Here is an 18,015-nt window from a genome sequence, read left to right on the forward strand (position 1 = left end):
GGACAAGGACATGAGTTCAAATAGCTCACGGCAATGGTTGGCAGGAGCTCCTGAGAAATTCTTCTCCTTAGTTCTGATGGGCAACAACAAAACAAATTTGGTGGTGCAGCTATTGATCATCTTCAGGTGAGCTCAAAGCAGAACTCTTCCTCCAACCCCTGCTGGAGATTATCTGCTCTGTAGTGCGGCCCACTGGTCTCAGAGCCTTGTAGCAGTGTGTTTCTGCTGCCACGGGCCATGAAATGAGATGTCCTGGCTGATGCAGTTGTGTTTGGGGGAGCTGGGACACCTCTGAACAGCCAGCATACCCAGGAGCATCACTGGGGACCAAGTATTAATTAGAATGTAAAATTTCATCTGCAGTCATCTTGCATTACTGCTGTTAAGAGGACAAATCTTCCATTGCCCTGTGATTTCTGAGTGTGCAGAGTCATGGCTAAAGCTGGGCTGGAGACAAGAAAGAGAAGTTTTGGCCAATTGGCCACTAATTCATGCCTGAGTGGTATTCAACACCCAATTGGCTTTGCAGAACCGGTAAAGGTGAGAGGCTATTGTAAACCTGAGAAAACATGTTTGTGCTACAGCACTTGATTCCAAAATTGTCCTAGAAAAGAACAAATACACCTTTGTAAAAAACATTGTGTGGTTTCTATTGCCCATCCCTCTACTGTGTCAGAAGCTGCCTGGAGAGCAATACTTGTTCAGCTGATGTTCTGAAGGGATTGATTCAGAAGCCATGACAAGAATGCAGAATGAGCAAAACACCAGCTTCAGTTTATAGAGTCAGGCATCACAAAAGCTGGAAAGAATCTCCAAGGCAAGTGAGTCCAGTCTTTGACCTGATATCTGCACTTAGCTGATCCGCAGGGATCTCTGTGATGCCATTTTTAGTGAGTTCACCTATGGAGTTTATGGGGTGAGCACAGGAAACAGAGCCCAGATTTGACACATGAACAAAATATGTGGGATTTCCAACTCCCCACAGACCTCGGGTCACCTGTGCAGCTGCTCACCTCTTGCCTGGCACCAGCTGCTGTGAGCACCACAGAGACACAGGACTTTAGCCTCCAAAGACCTCTGTGGTTTGACTCCCTTGTCTGTGCGTCACAGGGCCCAGAAGATCAGCTCTCTGCTGCAGGGAGCTGGCAATTCATCTATTTAGCACTTTCCTGGCAGTGCAAGCGGTAAGAATGGGAGAGGTGGACAGCAAAGTACAGCTTCATCATTTCTGGTAAGATCAGATGAAAATACTGAGGAGTCATTTTAATGTGAGAATAGGGAATAGTCTTAATATTCAATATGATTAATTTACAACAAATTCTAAGTAGATTAGCTATACATACACCATGTTTCTTTCCCCGGATGATCGTTTAGTCACATAACATTGCAAACCAACAATTAGAGTAGCATTCCCTGTGCTCTGATAATACTCTCTGGTGTTCCCAGGCTCAGGCTGCTCAAGTGAACAATGTGTGGGCTGTGCAGCAGCTGAGCGTGGCTGTAACAGCATCGTGGAGTCACGAAGCATCATGCAGGAAAGCCTGGGGCTCCTGTGCCAATGGAGTTTCAGGGCAAAACTTATAGTAAGCTGGTGTTTTCTTGCTTCCAGTCTTTTCCTCCTGGCTCTTAAATAGTGGCCAGAGGCTGAGGTTGGTTGTGGCCTGGCTTATCTGCAGTTGCAAAGCAATGCATCACTCTGCAGTCCTGTGAGGGAAGCCTTTGGTATCTTTCCAATCTTTAGTTTTCCTCAATTATTCATCTGAGGGTTGCTTAATTGCTAAGTCTGCTACTTTTAGATAATATGGGGAGGCGTGAAGGAATGCTGTTCAGACACAAACTGGTCCCTTCTCAGCTTCAAAGGGCAAATAGAAATTCTCTCCCTGATCTGTCTCTCGGGCTGCGGTGACACCGATGGCTCTTGCTGAGCTCTTGCCAAGGCTGTAGCCAGGGCACAGCCCTTTCCCATCTCCTCCTGGGCAGCAGGAGCACTCTGGGACTGGTTGTGAGAGCTGTGTCCTGAGAGGAGTGCAGGCAATGCGTGCAGGCGGAACCTGGGGTGGATTCTGTGCATCATATTTCAGCAGACATTGACTGCAGCCTGCTGCAGAGCGAGACAGTTCCTGGTGTCTGTGTAACCAGGTACTTGGTCAGATGTTGAGAAGAAATTCCTCCCTGTGAGGGTGGGCAGGCCCTGGCACAGGGTGCCCAGAGCAGCTGTGGCTGCCCCTGGATCCCTGGCGGTGCCCAAGGCCAGGCTGGACACCGGGGCTTGGAGCAGCCTGGGACAGTGGGAGGTGTCCCTGCCATGGCAGGGGTGGCACTGGGTGGGCTTTGAGGTCCCTCCAGCCCAAACCAGTCTGGGATTCTGTGATTATTCTGTCTTTATTTTCACTTGTGAATCGATTCCAAGTCTACAGTGGTTTCAATGCCTGAAACCACTCACTGGGGCTGCTCTGTCCCTGTTTGCACCTGGAGGAGGAGATGGTGAGCATGCAGCTTACAGTCCTGCTGCCCTTTCTCCCAAAACTATAAACACCAGGCCTTTCTCAAGTTTTCTGTTTTCATTCCACTCTCACCCCTCAAAGTCTTGCCTATTTGTCAGTCCTTGAATAAGCCCCATTTCTCTTTGGCATGGTGGGAATGTGCAGGATTTCTGCTGGCTGCCTTGATGCCTGTAGGTTTTGGGGTCAATGAGCTTATGCAGAGCTGTGCTCATGCTGGAAGTTAAACCTTGTCTTTAAAGAGTCTGGAAGAGCAGTAAGGAGGATTTTAAGTTCCTCACAGCAGAAGCTGTGTCCACTTGGCATCTACAGCCATTCCAAGGCAGACTGTGAAGTCTCCAGAACAGTTTGATGATGCAGTGTTAAAACAACTTTCTGCCAGTGCTGGTAAACTGCCATGGCTTGGCTGAACTACCTATAGCTAAAGAAGCACATATGAATTTGCATTTTCAGAGGGAATTTCCCGTGAAGTTTGAATGCGCTTTTTTAGTGACAGCAGCCTATTCAACACTGCCTTGGCTCACCTGAAGCACTCTTGGCTTTCACTGAGTGTCCATGTTCACATTGTGGCTGTTGAATGATCAGAGAAGCTGTTCCTTGTTTTCCAAGAAACTGTTCTGAATTCTCCACTAAATGCTAAGCAGAGCTCTCTTGTGCTGCCATTTTTGGTGAGGTTTCAAATGGTTTATTTTTGTGCTATGATGAATTTTGATAATTGCTATAAGTATGCTATTAGTCAAAATGAGGGAGAAAGAAATGCAATTATTAAACTAGACTGCTGTGACTGGAATCTACAGCTGATACATTAAAGCCCAACTGTCATGCTTAATAAATAACTCAACCCGCGGGCAATACTGGAAGAGAAAATTAACATTAATAATGAGATAACTGATCATTATTTCTTTCTCCTCCTACCATTCGAAAAATATGTTGCAGTATATCAATAAAACAATAATTTTACATCATATACACTGCGTGCTTTCAGCAGTGCTTTGCTATCTCCTGCTTTCCCAACACCACTTTTATGGAATTAATGCTTTTTTCCAAGTCTTCCTTTGCTGCCTCGGGCTGTGTAAGGCCTGAGAGAGCCAGTGCAGGCTGCAAATGTTACTCAAAATGCCCTGTTTGCACCTGAACCCAAGAGGAATGATCCACATCCCCACTGACAGGTACCTATTTGTGAGGACTTTCTGAGCACTCTGAAGCTTCTGATTCAGCTTCTCACTCAGCACAGCTCCTCCTCCTGCTGCAGCCGAAATCTTGGCATTGTGGTAGAGTAAATGCCCCTCAGGCCCAGTGGGTTGGGAGACAGTTCTCTGCACAGTAAGGCACCTGCCCGCCCTGAAAGGTGTGCTGATATCACCTGGAAAGCCCCACCTTTGGTGGAGAAGCTTCATGACCAAGCTTCTCCCCAAATTATTTCAGAAAATGGTGTCTTTCAGTGACAAATGTTTTTGCAGACAGGATGGATAGGTTCTGCTTAAGCAGTGCCCTCAGTCACATGTGGGAGCAACATCACAGGCTGTGCCACCCAACCAAGCCCAGCAGGCCGGGAGGAGAGCCCGGGGGCAGCAGGAAGCTGAGAGAAGGCCCTGCTCTAGAACTGAGGGAGTTCCACCAGAAGCAAACAAAGATGGTAACCTAATAGGATTCCCTCTGTGCTCAAAGTTTGTCTGAGAAGACTAAGATGTGAGCTTGTCAAAAATCCCAGGAAATATCTGGGAAAGGGTTTTATGTATGTTGGTTGTGACTAGGTACAAAGCTGCTGCGGGAAAAGAGCCTCTGCAGCAGGCTGGCTGGCTGAAGGGGTCTTGCTTCTTCCTAGAATAAAGATTACCACTGAAATGCAATTTTATTTTTTATTGTAAAAGGGGGAAATATTTTTCAGAACTCTAAAACTAGCTTCAAAAATAGAGATGTGTTGTGGAAACATAAACGAAACATTTGGGGATTTCTCTCTACAAAAGATATTTCTAAATATTTCTAAGAATGAAAAGTGAAGACAAAATGTGGTCACTTGTTCTCTCAGTTCTAAAACTACTTACAAAAATCTTTCAACACTATAGTAATTGGGAAGATATATTTGGGGATGTCTCTCTACAGAAAATATATTTTGAAATATTTCTACAAATTTCTAATCTCTAAAACTGAAAAACTAAGCAAATGGGGTTTCTTTTTCTTGGGGGTCCCATGCTGCTGCCTGCCCCCTGGGCTCCCCCAGCCCTCGGGACCCCGCCTCTGGTCACAGCAGCCCCTGCCTGGCTCCTGCCTGCCCACACCGTGGGCATCCACGGCTGCTTCTGGCCATGGAGCTCAGCCAGTGCTGCTGCCGGCTGGGCTTTGCTGCTGCTGCCACCCAAACACTGGGGTGACGGCACCTTCCCTGTAGTGCAACTAAAGAAAGGGCCATCACCCAGACTGGCAGTGAGCGGGGATAACTTCAGTGTTTTTTAGAGGGCAGGACCAGGGGGTTCAGGGGCAGAGGAAACAACATGTTAGTCTCAGAAGGGGCTGTAGGGTGCTGGGCTGCTCCTGGGGTCTATAGAAGAAGTCGGGACAGGACAGAAGAGGATTAAAAAGGAGATGGAAGTAGCTTGGGGATATACATGGAGAGAGGAGGTGTCAGTGGGATCTCCAGGAGAATAGGAGATTTCCTTGTCGATGGCTGTTCTGCAGTCTTCTTCTCAGAACTCTTGACAGGGCTGCGCAGGCCCTTCTAACTGCTGGAGGAGCTGCTCCTGCTGTTTGGGTGTGAGGTGCAGCCACTGTCTTACAACTCTTCTCCAGAGGAGGTGGCTGAGGCCCCAGCTGCCAGTGGCACACAGGGACCCTCCTGCACAGCTGGCCCAGAGCTGGCAAGGCTCCCCAGCACGGCTGGAGCTGCTGGCACAGCTTGGCCCAGCTGCACAGCTGTCCCTCAAGGCCCCGGCGAGCAGGGCACGGCTCTGGGCAGGCTCCCTGGCCAGGAGCGGGCCCCAGAGTGCCTCTGCCTTTCAAGGGCAATCTCGTCCCTGCTCTTTCTCCTCCCCACCGAGCTTTGCCTCTGCCCTGTGCCCCTGGGGCTGCTCTTGGCCAGGCAGGCTCAGTGGGAGCCAGCACTGGCTGCAGCCCCAGTGGGCCCCCCAGGACAAGGCCCAGCAATTAGGAGGCCAATGAAAGCTCTGGGCAGCAGCAGAACCCTCAGCAGAGTTCTTTGGACAATCATGGACTGGCCACACCTACCCTGCAGCCTCACTGGCAATGTTTCCTATGTAGAGTAGACTTTCAAAAGAAGCTCTTCGAGGGAAAGGTGAACTAAACACTCACCCTTTTTCTTCCAGCAAGTCCAAATTCAGACAGAGCATAAGATGAAGATCAGCTCCAAAACAAGCAGGCCTGCCAGTAACCCTAGCCAGAAGCCTGTTCCCTGACAGAAACCCCTGTGCAAGGCCCTTCTGGGCATCAGGAACATGTGCTGTGGTTCCAGCTGCACCTGTGGGAGCAATGGGGAGCGTCAGCCCGTGCTGTGCCGCACTGCTGAGCTGGCAGCATGGTGGATGCGTGTTGTATTCATATTGTTGTCTAATTATATTTCCTGAGTCTCATACCTTCTTGATGATTTTCTCATGGCAGATCTTCACAGCAGTGGTGTTGTTGCTTCTCGGTCAGGGCTCCTCTCCCAGGCTCTCCCTGACCACCCCACCCCCTTTTATCTCAGCTACCTCCATGGGCTACAGCTGCTGCCCAATCAAGGACATCACAGCTGCAGCCCATTTACAATAACCAGAATCAGGGCAGGGTCACTAATACAATAGAGAGATCTTTAACTGCCATACATATACTTACAATACATAAGTTAACTCAGGCCCCTACAGATGCGGGCAGGATGTTCTCCTTTCCCCCAGAGCTGGGGCCTGCAGGCACCTTGCGCCCCTTGGCACAGGCTGTGCCACCCAACAAAGCCCAGCAGGCCGGGAGGAGGGAGGAGAGCCCGGGGGCAGTGCAGCTTCTTGGGCAGTCGCTGCTTGGAGGGACACGGGCCACACCCATCCCTGAGCAGCCCCTGCCAGCCCTGGCCCTCCCTGCCCCATGACAGCTCCCCCAGCCCCAGGGCACAGAGTCAGGCCCTGTCAGGACCCAGTGCAGCCCCTGCCCAGTCGGGAGCCAAGGCTGGCTCTGGCCCTGGGCTCGCGGCAGGGCTCCCGCGCGGGGCTGCTCCTGTGCCTTGGGCCTCTGGGCACTCAGGGCCAGCTCCGGAGCAGCTTCAGTGGGAGGGACGTTGGTGCATGAGTCCCCCTTCCCCGGGGCTGTGAACAAGCTCCAAAGGCACCTCCAGCTTTGGCTGCTGCTGGGCCATGCAAGGGCAGGCCCTGGGGGAAGAGCTGCAGCCACGCAGCCCTGCCAAGGGCTGAGCCCTGCTGAGCCCGGCACTGCAATTACCTTCTGAGCCTGTGCCCATGCCCATGCCTGTGTTTGGCTTGGCCTTCCATCCTGCAGCAGGAGCTGCCAATCGGCCTCTGCTTCTTTGGGGAAACACCTCCTTCTATCCTGCCTTTTGGCCCATCACTTGAGAAACAAAAAGTACAACTTAACAGAATGAAAAATTCTCAATTTCTTTAATGGCATATTCAGGATGTCATGCTTCTGCAAAATCGGGTGAAATCAAAAAATCATCTGGACTTTTTCAGCTGGGCCAGGGCCCACCTTCCTCCAAACAGCTGCCAGTGCTGAGCAGAACTTGTGAGTGGATCGTGCAGGGCGTGGGCACACACATGCATGGCTCTGTTCTGGCACCTGCCACGATGCCCCCCGGCCGAGCTTTGGGCTCTGAGCTGGCAGCTCTCCCAGGGGAAAGGCCTTGACCTACCCTCACCATCTCCCAGAGGCTCAATCCTGAACGTGGGCTGGGAAGCCAGATCATCTTTAGAAACAGGCTCAGCTGCAAAGAAAGGCAGGACACAACAGCTCCAATGGCACTGCTGAAGATTCTCCTTCAGGCCTGAGTGGCAGTGAGGGCACCTGGGTGATTGGTGCCCTCCAAGGCATTCCCTGGGCTCTGCCTTCCACTCAGGAGCAGGGCCAGGGGGACCTCCTGCCTGAAGTGGCCCCACACTGGGATGGAAGGAGCCCCATGCGGGGCAGTCAGGGCAGAAAGGACTCCCTGGAGCTGCCAGCAGATCCAAACCCAGCCCCAGGCAGGGCCAGGGCTTGGCAGTGGCCACAGAAGCAGCTCAGGCTCCCTGGGGGCAGCAAAGGAGCTGAGAAAGGCTCAGCCCCAGGGCACAGCCCTGGGCCCAGCCCCTTCCCTCTCTGCTCTTCTCTGTGGCTGCACAGAGCACACAGAAGGACACAGTCCCATTGCACACGGGAGGAGATTAGACAGCCAAATGCCCCTTCCTCCCACTGACAGCGATCCTGTGGGATCCCTCAGGGCTCCAGAAGGGAGCTGGGCAAGGTTTCCAGAACTGATCAACCTTCAGTGAAATTTAAGGGAAATGGCACAAGTGAGATCTTGCCACACTGACACGGATTATTCTGGCAGGAAAGGTACATTGAGAACTTGCCTTCAACATCTGGCAAGGTCTTCAAAGTACCATTCACCAGCATTTCCAACTACTCCAAGTCACATGCCAGTCGAAAAGGGAGCACAGATGCTACAGAACCATTGCCATGGTGTGCTGGGATCCCCTTCTGCCTTGGGGAATTGGGCACTGCAGGGGGGTAGGGTAAGGCTGTGGGAGCCTGTGCTGTGCTTCCTGGTCACTCTCCACGCTCTTTGCAGGTGCTGTGCAACATGCCTGGAGGGGCAGCTGGAGCAGCCCAGGGCCCTGGGGCTCTCTCCCTCCCACACAGGAAACCCTCACTAAATGCTTGGGGAAATCTGCAGTGCCACAGCTGTCGCTCCCAACCTTTGTCCCTCCCTCCTGCTTGCCCACCTGCCCATGGAACAGCTTCCACAGCCCACGGGCACATAGCCAGGCCCTCTCAGGACACACTGGAGCCTTGCTCTCCCCCTCTGCCCTTTCCCCACCATGGGCACCCCGTGCAGCCACTCCCAGGTTTCGGGACGTGTCTCCCACAGAGGGAGCCCAGCAGGACAGCTCAGTACCCGAGTGCCCTGAGCCTGCTCGGGACAATTCCTCTGGGCCGTGCTGATCTTGTCCGGGCTGTGCCTGCAGTGCCAAGCAGCAGAGAGAGCAGCTCAAGCCTCAGCAGGGCTCAGGCCCAGAGGCAGAGCAATAACCTCCTGTGGCTGTGCCTGGCATCGCCTCCCTTCCTGCAGGAAATGCCACCTTTAATAGAGCCCCTCTATCCATCCCTTGAGAAAGGAAGAGGCACAGCTGGATCAGATGGAATCACTGCACATCCAGGAGGTGGCCTCTTCAGGAGGCAATACTTGTCCAAAACATGGATAAGGATCAGGAAAATTGATCTTGGAAGGGCATTAAACCAAGAAACAAGTACTTCAAAACCCCTGGAGGTGGCTGCCATGGTGAGTTCCCTGAGGTGTCAAAGGCCAAGCCACACCCATGGCTGCTTTCCCTGAGGTGTCACAGCCGCAGCCCCAGCCCCATTGCTGGTTTCCTGAGGTGTCACAGCCCCAGTCCCACTCCATGGCCGGTTTCCCTGAGGGCTGACAGCCCCAGTCCCGCTCCATGGCCGGTTTCCCTGAGGTGTCACAGCCCCAGTCCCACTCCATGGCCAGTTTCCCTGAGGTGTCACAGCCCCAGTCCCACTCCATGGCCGGTTTCCCTGAGGGCTGACAGCCCCAGTCCCACTCCATTGCCAGTTTCCCCGAGGTGTCACAGCCCCAGTCCCGCTCCATGGCCGGTTTCCTGAGGTGTCACAGCCCCAGCCCCACTCCATGGCCGCTTTCCCTGAGGTGTCTCAGCCTCAGCCCCGTTCCATTGCCAGTTTCCCTGAGGGCTGACAGCCCCAGTCCCGCTCCGTGTCCGGTTTCCCTGAGGTGTCACAGCCCCAGCCTCGCTCCGTGGCCGGGTTTCCTGGTCGCTTTGAGGTGCTGTTCCTCTCTCTCTGTGGAGAAAGTAGAGGCCAAGGAGCTTGCAGAGCAAGCCCAGAGCCACGAGGGCTCTACTGCCTGCTCAGCCCTGTGTGAGCTCTGCTCCTTCATGCCTTCTCCTCCCGTTGTCAGGTCACACTGACACTCGGCCTGAGCCCAGTGTTCCCTTTTGGGGTCAAGGGAAATCTCTGCTCCTGCCTCTGGCACAGGGTGCTCTGCCAGCAGGTCAGGGAAGGAGACAGCCCTGGAGAGAGACATGAGCAGTGGAGGAAAGACAACATCACTGCAGTCTTGCAAAAGGGCACCAAGAAAGAGCCAGGAAACGGCAGGGCCATCAGCCTCAGCTCCATCCCCAGAAAGGTGACAGAACAGCTCCTCTTGGATGCCATCTCTAAGCCTGTGGAATAACAGGAATGGAAACCATGCTTGACCAATCCCATAGCCACCTGTGCTGCAGTGACTGGCTGGGCTTGTGAGGGGAGAGCAGTGGTTGTTGCCAGCTGGGACTTCAGCAAGGCTTTGTCCCTGCCTCCCATAACAGGCCCCTGAGGCAGCTCAGGGACAGTGGGGCAGAGAAGTGGACAGGGGAGCTCCAAACTCAGGTAGCTGTGAGCTCAGGGCGCCGTGCTGGGCCCAGCCTTGTTTGCCTTATTCCCCAGTGACCTGGCAGAAGGGACAGAGTGTTCCCTCAGTGTTTGCTGATGGGACAGAACTGGGAGCAGGGCCTGAAGCACCACAAGGCTCTGCTGCCCTTCAGTGAGACCTGGAGAGGCTCGAGAGTTGGGCAGAGAGGAACCTAATGAAGTTGCACTGGGAAAAGCCTCTAGAAGAGCTTCAGGCTTTGTAATTACCAGGCAACAGAAGTGTTTTAGTATAGTGGAATCTATAACGTTGTCTTGTAATGTCCAGTCAGGGAAACCACTGCGTCTCTGTATGTCATAGGACCAGTCACTTGTATGTATGTCAAGAAAGTCTTTGGGAGAAACATGAATGAATTCAGAAACTTCCCCTGATATTATTTTGGATTTTCACGATTTTCTGGAATGCTGGATGAAGTGTAAGGATGCCAAAAGGAAAGTGAAAGCAAACCAATAAATCTTTAAAAACTCAGAAGCCTCTCCTGTCTGTTCCTTGAAGAAGTTGCCAAACAATGTCACTTTTGCAATCCTTTGAAAGATCTTATAGGAAAAAGCATTGGCCAAAAGTGCTGCCCTGTGTTTCTGAACAGCAGCATGCATTTTGTGTTGATGCAAGGTTTGTACCAGGGTTTGGGGTTTTTGTGTGTGCTTTGAATGTGAGTCTTTGCAGGACTATTAATAATTAGACCATGTACTGAAGAGAACATGTTACTGTGTTGTGCTGTTCAGTGCTGAAGAGGGTTGAGACAGAGCAGGTAGCTCTGTGTCTGTGTGTAACTTGCATGAGCAGCACGGGAGCAGTGCCCAGGGCCTGGAGAAGCAAACGGGTTCCCGGTGCTGAGGACAAGGTGTCCAGAGCTCGGGATTGTCCGGCCAAGCTCTTCTGGCTCCTTGTGCTTCGAGACCTAGCCGGGAGCCCTGCAGAGCCCCAGGTTCAGCTTCCTAACTTCCCCCCTCTTCCTCTGCCTCCTCCCTGCCTCCAGGGTAAAGGCACTCCCTGGCATTGCACTGGCTGTGCCTCCCTCCTAGACCAGTGAAGGGATCGTTTCCCAGCCAAGGTGGCTCTCCCATGGAGACAGGAAAATGGGCAAACTCCTGCTGCCCCAGCATCAGGCAGGTGCAGTGTGTCCTTGCCTGTCAGTCCCTGCCCTGCTTCCCAGAGATGCCACTGATTGTTCCAGAAGTCATGGATCTGCATTTCCAGGAGCATGTTTGCAAAGACACGAAAGAGAAAAATTGACAAGAATTGTTTGTGCTTCTCTTCCTAATTTTTTCCTATGTATTTTCTAGTAGGAAAGCATGGACCAAACTGGCAAAGTTCCTATAATGTAGGAAAAGCATCCTCCTCTATTTGACTTGAGTTGAGGACAGTTGCAAGCTCTCCTGTCAAATGTACACAGAAAATTCTCAGTGAATTTTCTGTCTTTCTGCTGAGTCAGTATAAAAGATGACGTTTCTCAGAAGCTTAATACTAATTTTTCCATTTATATGGAAAGTCAAAGTTGTTAGTTCATATGATGGCAGGATAACGGAGGCAGCTGTGGTGGTGTCCAGGTTTATCTCCTGTACCCAATGGTGATCAGCAGCAGCATCAAATCAGGTTCATCTTAGTTTTCTGCAGACAGGTCTTGATGAAAACATCAGTTCACCTAGAGCAGGGTTTGAATCCCTGTAGTGCAGTTGACCCCGCACGGGCTCTATGGGCCACCACCTGCCAGGGGCAGGAGCAGAAATTTCCCTTGGCCGGGGCCAGAGCCCTAGTGTGGCAGTGCCTGAACAGCACCTCCCTGCCTACAGTGCCACCCTGGATGGCTGCCCCAGGGCCTGGCATTTGACCCTGCACTTGCTGCAGGAGTCCTGGCCCTGCTTCCACCCTGAGCAAACGCTCGGACCATTTTAGAAGCCCGGGCCGCCACAAGTGGTTGCCAGGGACCTGGGGCCATGGCTGCCCCGATTCTGGGTACACGGTGCTGATGTCAGAGTGGCCATTGTGACCTGTGCCACCAAGGCCACAAAAGGGAACGCGGGGCTCAAGCCGAGTGTCAGTGCGACCTGACAACGGGAGGAGAAGGTAGGGCGGGGATGTGGCTGCCCAGGGACCAGAGGGGCCCCACACCTCAGGGCTCTGGGCCTGTGCTGCAGGCTCACCTGCCTCTCCCTTCCCAAAATCACAGAATCAGCAGAGGAACAGCCGGAGGACACTGCAGTGTTACTCAAGGCGACGACGGGAGGAGAAACAGACAGGAGCAGGGCTCACGCAGGGCTGAGCAGGGAGTAGAGCCTCGTGGCTCTGGGCCTGTTCTGCAAACTCCCCCCCCCCCCTTCTTTCTCCCATAGACAGAGAGGAACAGCACCTCGAAGTGACCACATCCCTCGAGGAGATAGACTCAGCGTAGACAGCCGCCATGTCTGACAGAAAGCAGGAGGGTCCTGGTGGCAGGGAGCCAGGTGAGGGCAAAGCAGCTCTCTGATAGCTTGGCCCAGGGGCTCTTGTGGTAGCAGGCAGCGTGGGGATCAGAGCAGAAGCAGGGGGAAGGAGGAGCTTCTCGGCCATGCCAGGACTGGGAGCCTCCTTCCTGCCCAAGTGGGGCCCAGCTGGGCCAGGGGGCAGCTCCTGGGACAGCCGTGCCCGCAATGGCCCCTGCTCTGCAAGGCCTCCAGCGCTGCCCATCAGCCAGGCAGGGACAGAGCAGCCTTGGGGCCGATGCTGCTGCTGCAGGCTCAGAGCCCCGCAGAGCTGCTCATGCCCGGTGCCATTGGCTCTGTCCCCTGCAGCCTGCATGCTGTGTCGCCGTGCCGAGGCTGACCCGGACATGTGCGGTGACAAACTGCAGAAGGGTGGGCTCTGTGCCCACGTGTTCTGCATGGTGAGTGGCTCCGGGCGCTCCCTCCACCTTTGCAATGGGCAGCTCCTCCTGCCCTCTCCTCATCAGCTTCTCCCCTTGGCTGCAGTTCTTCGCCACTCTACTATTTCAGCAAGAGACGGACCGCAGGGGACTCATGGACTTTGTCCCTCGAGATCTCCTAATTGCAGTGCGGCGGGCGGCACAGAAGGTGAGAGCCTGACAAGAGCAGGGAGATTTGTGCCAGGCGAGGTTTGCCAGAGCTTAGCCCAGACTGCAGGAAAGAAAGGCCGGCCCAACAGTCGGGACAAAGTCTGGCTCCCCGCAGCTCTGGCACAGAGGCCCTGGCACAGCAGCCTCCCTCCTCCAGCTGGCGGCTCTGTGGGCTGGGAGCCGGCAGCGGCCACGTCCTGCGCCCTGCCTGGAGCCCTGGGGCTGCCTGGGGAGGCCTCGAAGCTGCTGCTGCTGCTGCTGCTGCTGCTGATGCAGCTGCTTGGCTCTTTCCAGCGCTGCTGCGTCTGCGGCCAGAGCGGGGCAACCATCATGTGCTGCATGGAGAACTGTGACAGATGGTTCCACTTGCCCTGTTCCAAGGAGGGCGGCTGTGTCAATCTATACGTTACTCCGTTCAGGTACCTCATCTCTCTTTATAGCCACCCCTGGGGAATGATCCAGCATTTCTCACTTTCCTCATCCCTTTGCCCCCAGCTCTTTCTGCCCTGAGCACCGTCCAGAGCAGGAGGTGGAGGCGACTCCTGAGCCGGACACCGTTTGCCCCATCTGCATGGAACCTGTGGAGGACAGAAAGACCTTCACAACATTGGTGTGCCCAACGTGCAAAAAGGCCTGGTTCCACAGGGACTGCATCCAGGTAGGAGCCCTCCCCTGAGCCCTGGGGCACAGCAGGTGCTCAGCAGCAGCAGCAGCAGCAGCAGGGCCTCGCTCACCCTGCCTGTGTTTGCCCTGCAGGGACAGGCCTTGCGCACTGGTGCTTTCTATTTCCAGTGCCCCCTGTGCAGAGACAGTGGGGAATTCCCTGTTGAAATGTTCATCTTGGGGATCCGAGTCCCCTTCAGGTTGGTGTCCTTCTGCCTGGCCCACCAGCCAGGAGGGTGCAAGTGCTGTGCTGTGCCAGGCCCTGCCCCAGGAGCCCTGGCCCTGTCCTGTCCTGTGAGTCTGGGCTTCAGCTTCACCCCCAACTTGGAAAAGCGCTGGAGAAAGAGCTGGGACACCCTGGACCTCCGTGAGGGAGAGCAGCAGAAATTCATCATCTCTTCCTTTCTCCATCAGACAGCCAACGTGGGAGGACAACGATGCCTTCGCAGATCTAGGAGTGAGGCACGGCCAATGCAATGCCAGGGATTGCCTTTACCCTGGGGGCAGGGAGGAGGCAGAGGAACAGGGGTAAGTTGGGAAGCTGCACCTGGGGCTCTGCAGGGAACCTGTGTCTCGACAAGGGCTCAAAGCAGGAAGAAGCAGAAGCGCTTGGCTAGACAACCACGTGCTGGTACACTTTTTGTTCTCAGTGCTATGAGCTTGTTTGCCTCCCCAGGCCCTGGCAATTGCTCCTGTGCTCCTCCTGTGCTGCTGAGGGCACCCACAGGCGCTGCTCTGGCCTGAGGAACAGCACACAGAGATGGGAGTGTGACAGCTGTGCTGGGCTCGGAACATGTATGAGTCAAAGTCCCCGGTGTCCCTGGGCTGGGGGCAGTGCCCAGGCCGGGCTTGGCAGAGCGCAGCATCCACTGCTGGAGGGCTGGAGGCACTGCTCTGGCCTGGCCTGGCCGGGGCCTGGGTGATCTTTGACATTCCTGCTTGCCCTTACAGCCTCCAGGGATGAGACAGAGCTCAATGGCCCCAGGCCGGCCAGACAGTCAGGACTACAATCTGCTCGTGGCTGGTCAGAATCTGAGGCCATCAGCCCCAGCTCCCAAAGCCCTGTGCCATTGGTGCTGGTTTTCCCACCTCCATCTCCGGAGACGGGCAGCCACAGCAGGCCCCAACACGCAGCATGGCAGCAGGCGCTGCCATCTTCCTCACTGGACACCAGCAGCATCAGCAGATCAAGGGCAACACGCAGCACGTCCCCTGACCCTGAGGACAGGGTCCATTCCAGACGTGCTGGGCCCAGCCGCAGGCGAAGCTACTCTCGCCGGCAAAGTCACGCCCAGAGTCCACCTGTCCGGTCCAGGAGTCGCCGTGACAGGAACAGTAGGACAGGGCCAAGGGCTGAGAGGCCCAAGCAAAGGGAGACACCATCACGGACATCCCCCAGACGCAGGTGCTCCCGCCAGCAAGGTCGCGCCCAGAGTCCACCTGTCCGCTCCAGGAGTTGCCATGACAGGAACAGAGGGACAGGGCCAAGGACTGAGAGGCCCAGGCGAAGGGAGACATGGTCAGGGCCATCCCCCAGACGCAGGTGCTCCCGCCAGCAAGGTCGCGCCCAGAGTCCACCTGTCCGCTCCAGGAGCTGCTATGACAGGAGCAGTGGGACAGGGACAAGGGCTGAGAGGCCCAGGCGAAGGGAGACATGGTCAGGGCCATCCCCCAGACGCAGGCGCTCCCGCCAGCAAGGCTGGGCCCAGAGTCCACCTGTCCGCTCCAGGAGTCGCCGTGGCAGCAGCAGTGGGACAAGGCCAAGGGCTGAGAGGCCCAGGCGAAGGGAGACATGGTCAGGGCCATTCCCCAGACGCAGCCACTCCCGCCAGCAGCGCCGGGCCTCGACTCAAACTGTGCGGTCCAGGAGTTGCCAGGACAGGAGCAGGAGGACAGCAGCGAGTGCTGAGAGGCCCAGGCGTAGGGGGACATGGTCGGGGACATCCCGCAGGAGCAGCCGCTCCCACCAGCGACGTCGGACCTCAACTGGGACCTCCAACAGCAGCACGTAGCGCCGTCATCTTTTCTTTCTAGGCCATGTGTTCCTTGCCGGAAGTGAAGGTGAGAACGGTCAGTGCAGGGACCCTGAGATGTGCAGCTCTGTGGGCAAACCCTATTAGCTCTTGATGTTTCTACTGGCAGGAAGAAGTCTGGGCTAAATACCTTGATTTCTGTGTAACTGTGTATTCAGTGAAAAGTCACTTAAGGATGTGGCTAATTAAAAAGGATTCTTGTTCCTGCCTTTAGACTTCAACCTCAGATGTTTCCCCACTGCTTACCCTTGATAATGAACCACTCCTTAATGGGCTTGGATATGCTTAGGGAGACATTCAGAGCAAGGTGGCTCTTAGGGAAGCTGTGTCCGAAAAGGACGTGTGCTGTGTTGCTATCCTTGAACAATCTCATTTCAGTAAAGCCAAAAAAGGAAGAAGGAGAGTGAGACACTGCCTCACTGTCTGAAGACAACTCCTACACCATTGCTGCGGATTTGAAAGAGGCCTTTCAAAGAACAAACCAGAATAGACGGTATTTCCTCTGTCTATTCTGGTTTATTCTTTGAAAGACCTTCAAAGAGCAAACCAGAATAGACTGAGGAAATACCCTGGGACAAAGAGGATGCACAGGACTCTGCCCCAGATGACCATTTGGGACCTTTGCCTGAGGATGATGCAGCTCAGGAGACGAGTTACTTCAAGTTTTCTTTCTTTGGAGGCACAGAGGAGTTGGGCATCAAAGAAGGTAACAGCAGAACCCTTCTAACAGTGCCATTGCTAAGGAAGAGCTTCTGGCAGGCACTGTAGGGCAATATGGTGTAAAAAAGGTCAGGATGCAGGGGATTTTCAGCAACAGAAGTCAGTAATTAGGCAGAAGCATTTTGATCTTCATTTCTGCTTGCTAGGGTTGTGGTAGATTATTGAGAGGTGCCTCATGCTTGCATCTCAGGAATTCTGAAAGGCATGCTTTGAGAAGGCATTGGGGGTTTTTGCTGAGTGGTGGAAAAGCTTGTTCTCATGCCCTGAATTCCTCAAACAGGGAAAAAGGTGACACACCAGTCATATCAAGTTTCATAGGAACTCACAATGCTTTTAAGGAAATGTGCATTAATGTAGAGGGAGGAGCAAAGTCCGAGAGCTGGCCCCAAGATCCATGAACATTCTGTTTGTTACTGAATTCTACTCTTGGACCTTTAGAAAAAGGAAATGGAATGACACATGATCATTGGGGTGTCCTAACCTTAGATAAAATGAGGCCATCTGAAATGAAGATGAAACAACATTAACTCAAGTCCCAGTCATGTAGGAGAGAAAAGAAACCCCATGAAGTTATCCCAAATATTAAAAAACCCAATGCAACAGCACAAAGCAATGAGCCCCCCAGACTTGTGCTGAACTGAAAAGGTATTCAGTGTCTTCTGAATGCAATGAGAAATGTTTAAGAATACATAAGGGATCCCTGGAACAAAGTGGAAAATACTGGAGCAGAAATGTAGCTTAGAAAATCTGGCAGGGGCAGACTCTGTCCTTCCTAAATATCTCTTCTCCACTGTAAGTATTTCACTTGAAAGGAGGAATTTTTCCTGATGATTAGAGGAATAATCTGGTTTTGGCTTTTTTTCTCTATTGGTGCTGTCATTGCAGAGCCTCACGCGCTTGGGACAATAAAGCCAGTAAAAGCCACATGGCAAGAGAATCCACGTTTCCAGGACAGCAGTTCTGAGGGTGACGATGAGCCTGAGATGACAGAAATGGAACAGGACCAAGAAATGCAAGTTGCATTTCTCTTTGTTGTCTACTTGGCTGTAGTAGTTGGATGCTGTGGGAATATTAATAGCAGCACTCAGGGAATGGGAAACTGACATTGCACACCTCTGAGCAATGAAAGTCATCTTAGAAAACCGTTTGTGCTGCACAGAGTCAAAACTCCCAGCAGCCCATTGGATGTGAATGTGAATATGGAAAGAAAGAGCAGAGCACAGGAAATGAACTAGGTCATTTTGGTTTGACCAACTCCAAACTGAGTTTGGCCAAAAGCCAAAGACACAGTCAGTTTTCTCTTTAAAAGAGGATTTGGAAAATAAAAAGATTTATTTGGTTTCTAGGGAATAAAGCTTTTCAATGTATGGCATTTCTCTGAAGCACTACAGGATTAACTTGTGT

The 18,015-nt window shown here is 53.5% G+C and overlaps 1 pseudogene; it reads right to left on the reverse strand.

Moving 5' to 3' along the window:
* The window catches only part of LOC131096333 (zinc finger protein 850-like), a 560,498-nt pseudogene that overhangs the window by 317,415 nt on the left and 225,068 nt on the right, over positions 1–18,015 (reverse strand).

The sequence above is a fragment of the Melospiza georgiana genome, unplaced genomic scaffold (assembly GCF_028018845.1).
Source record: "Melospiza georgiana isolate bMelGeo1 unplaced genomic scaffold, bMelGeo1.pri scaffold_29, whole genome shotgun sequence".
Taxonomy (NCBI): domain Eukaryota; kingdom Metazoa; phylum Chordata; class Aves; order Passeriformes; family Passerellidae; genus Melospiza; species Melospiza georgiana.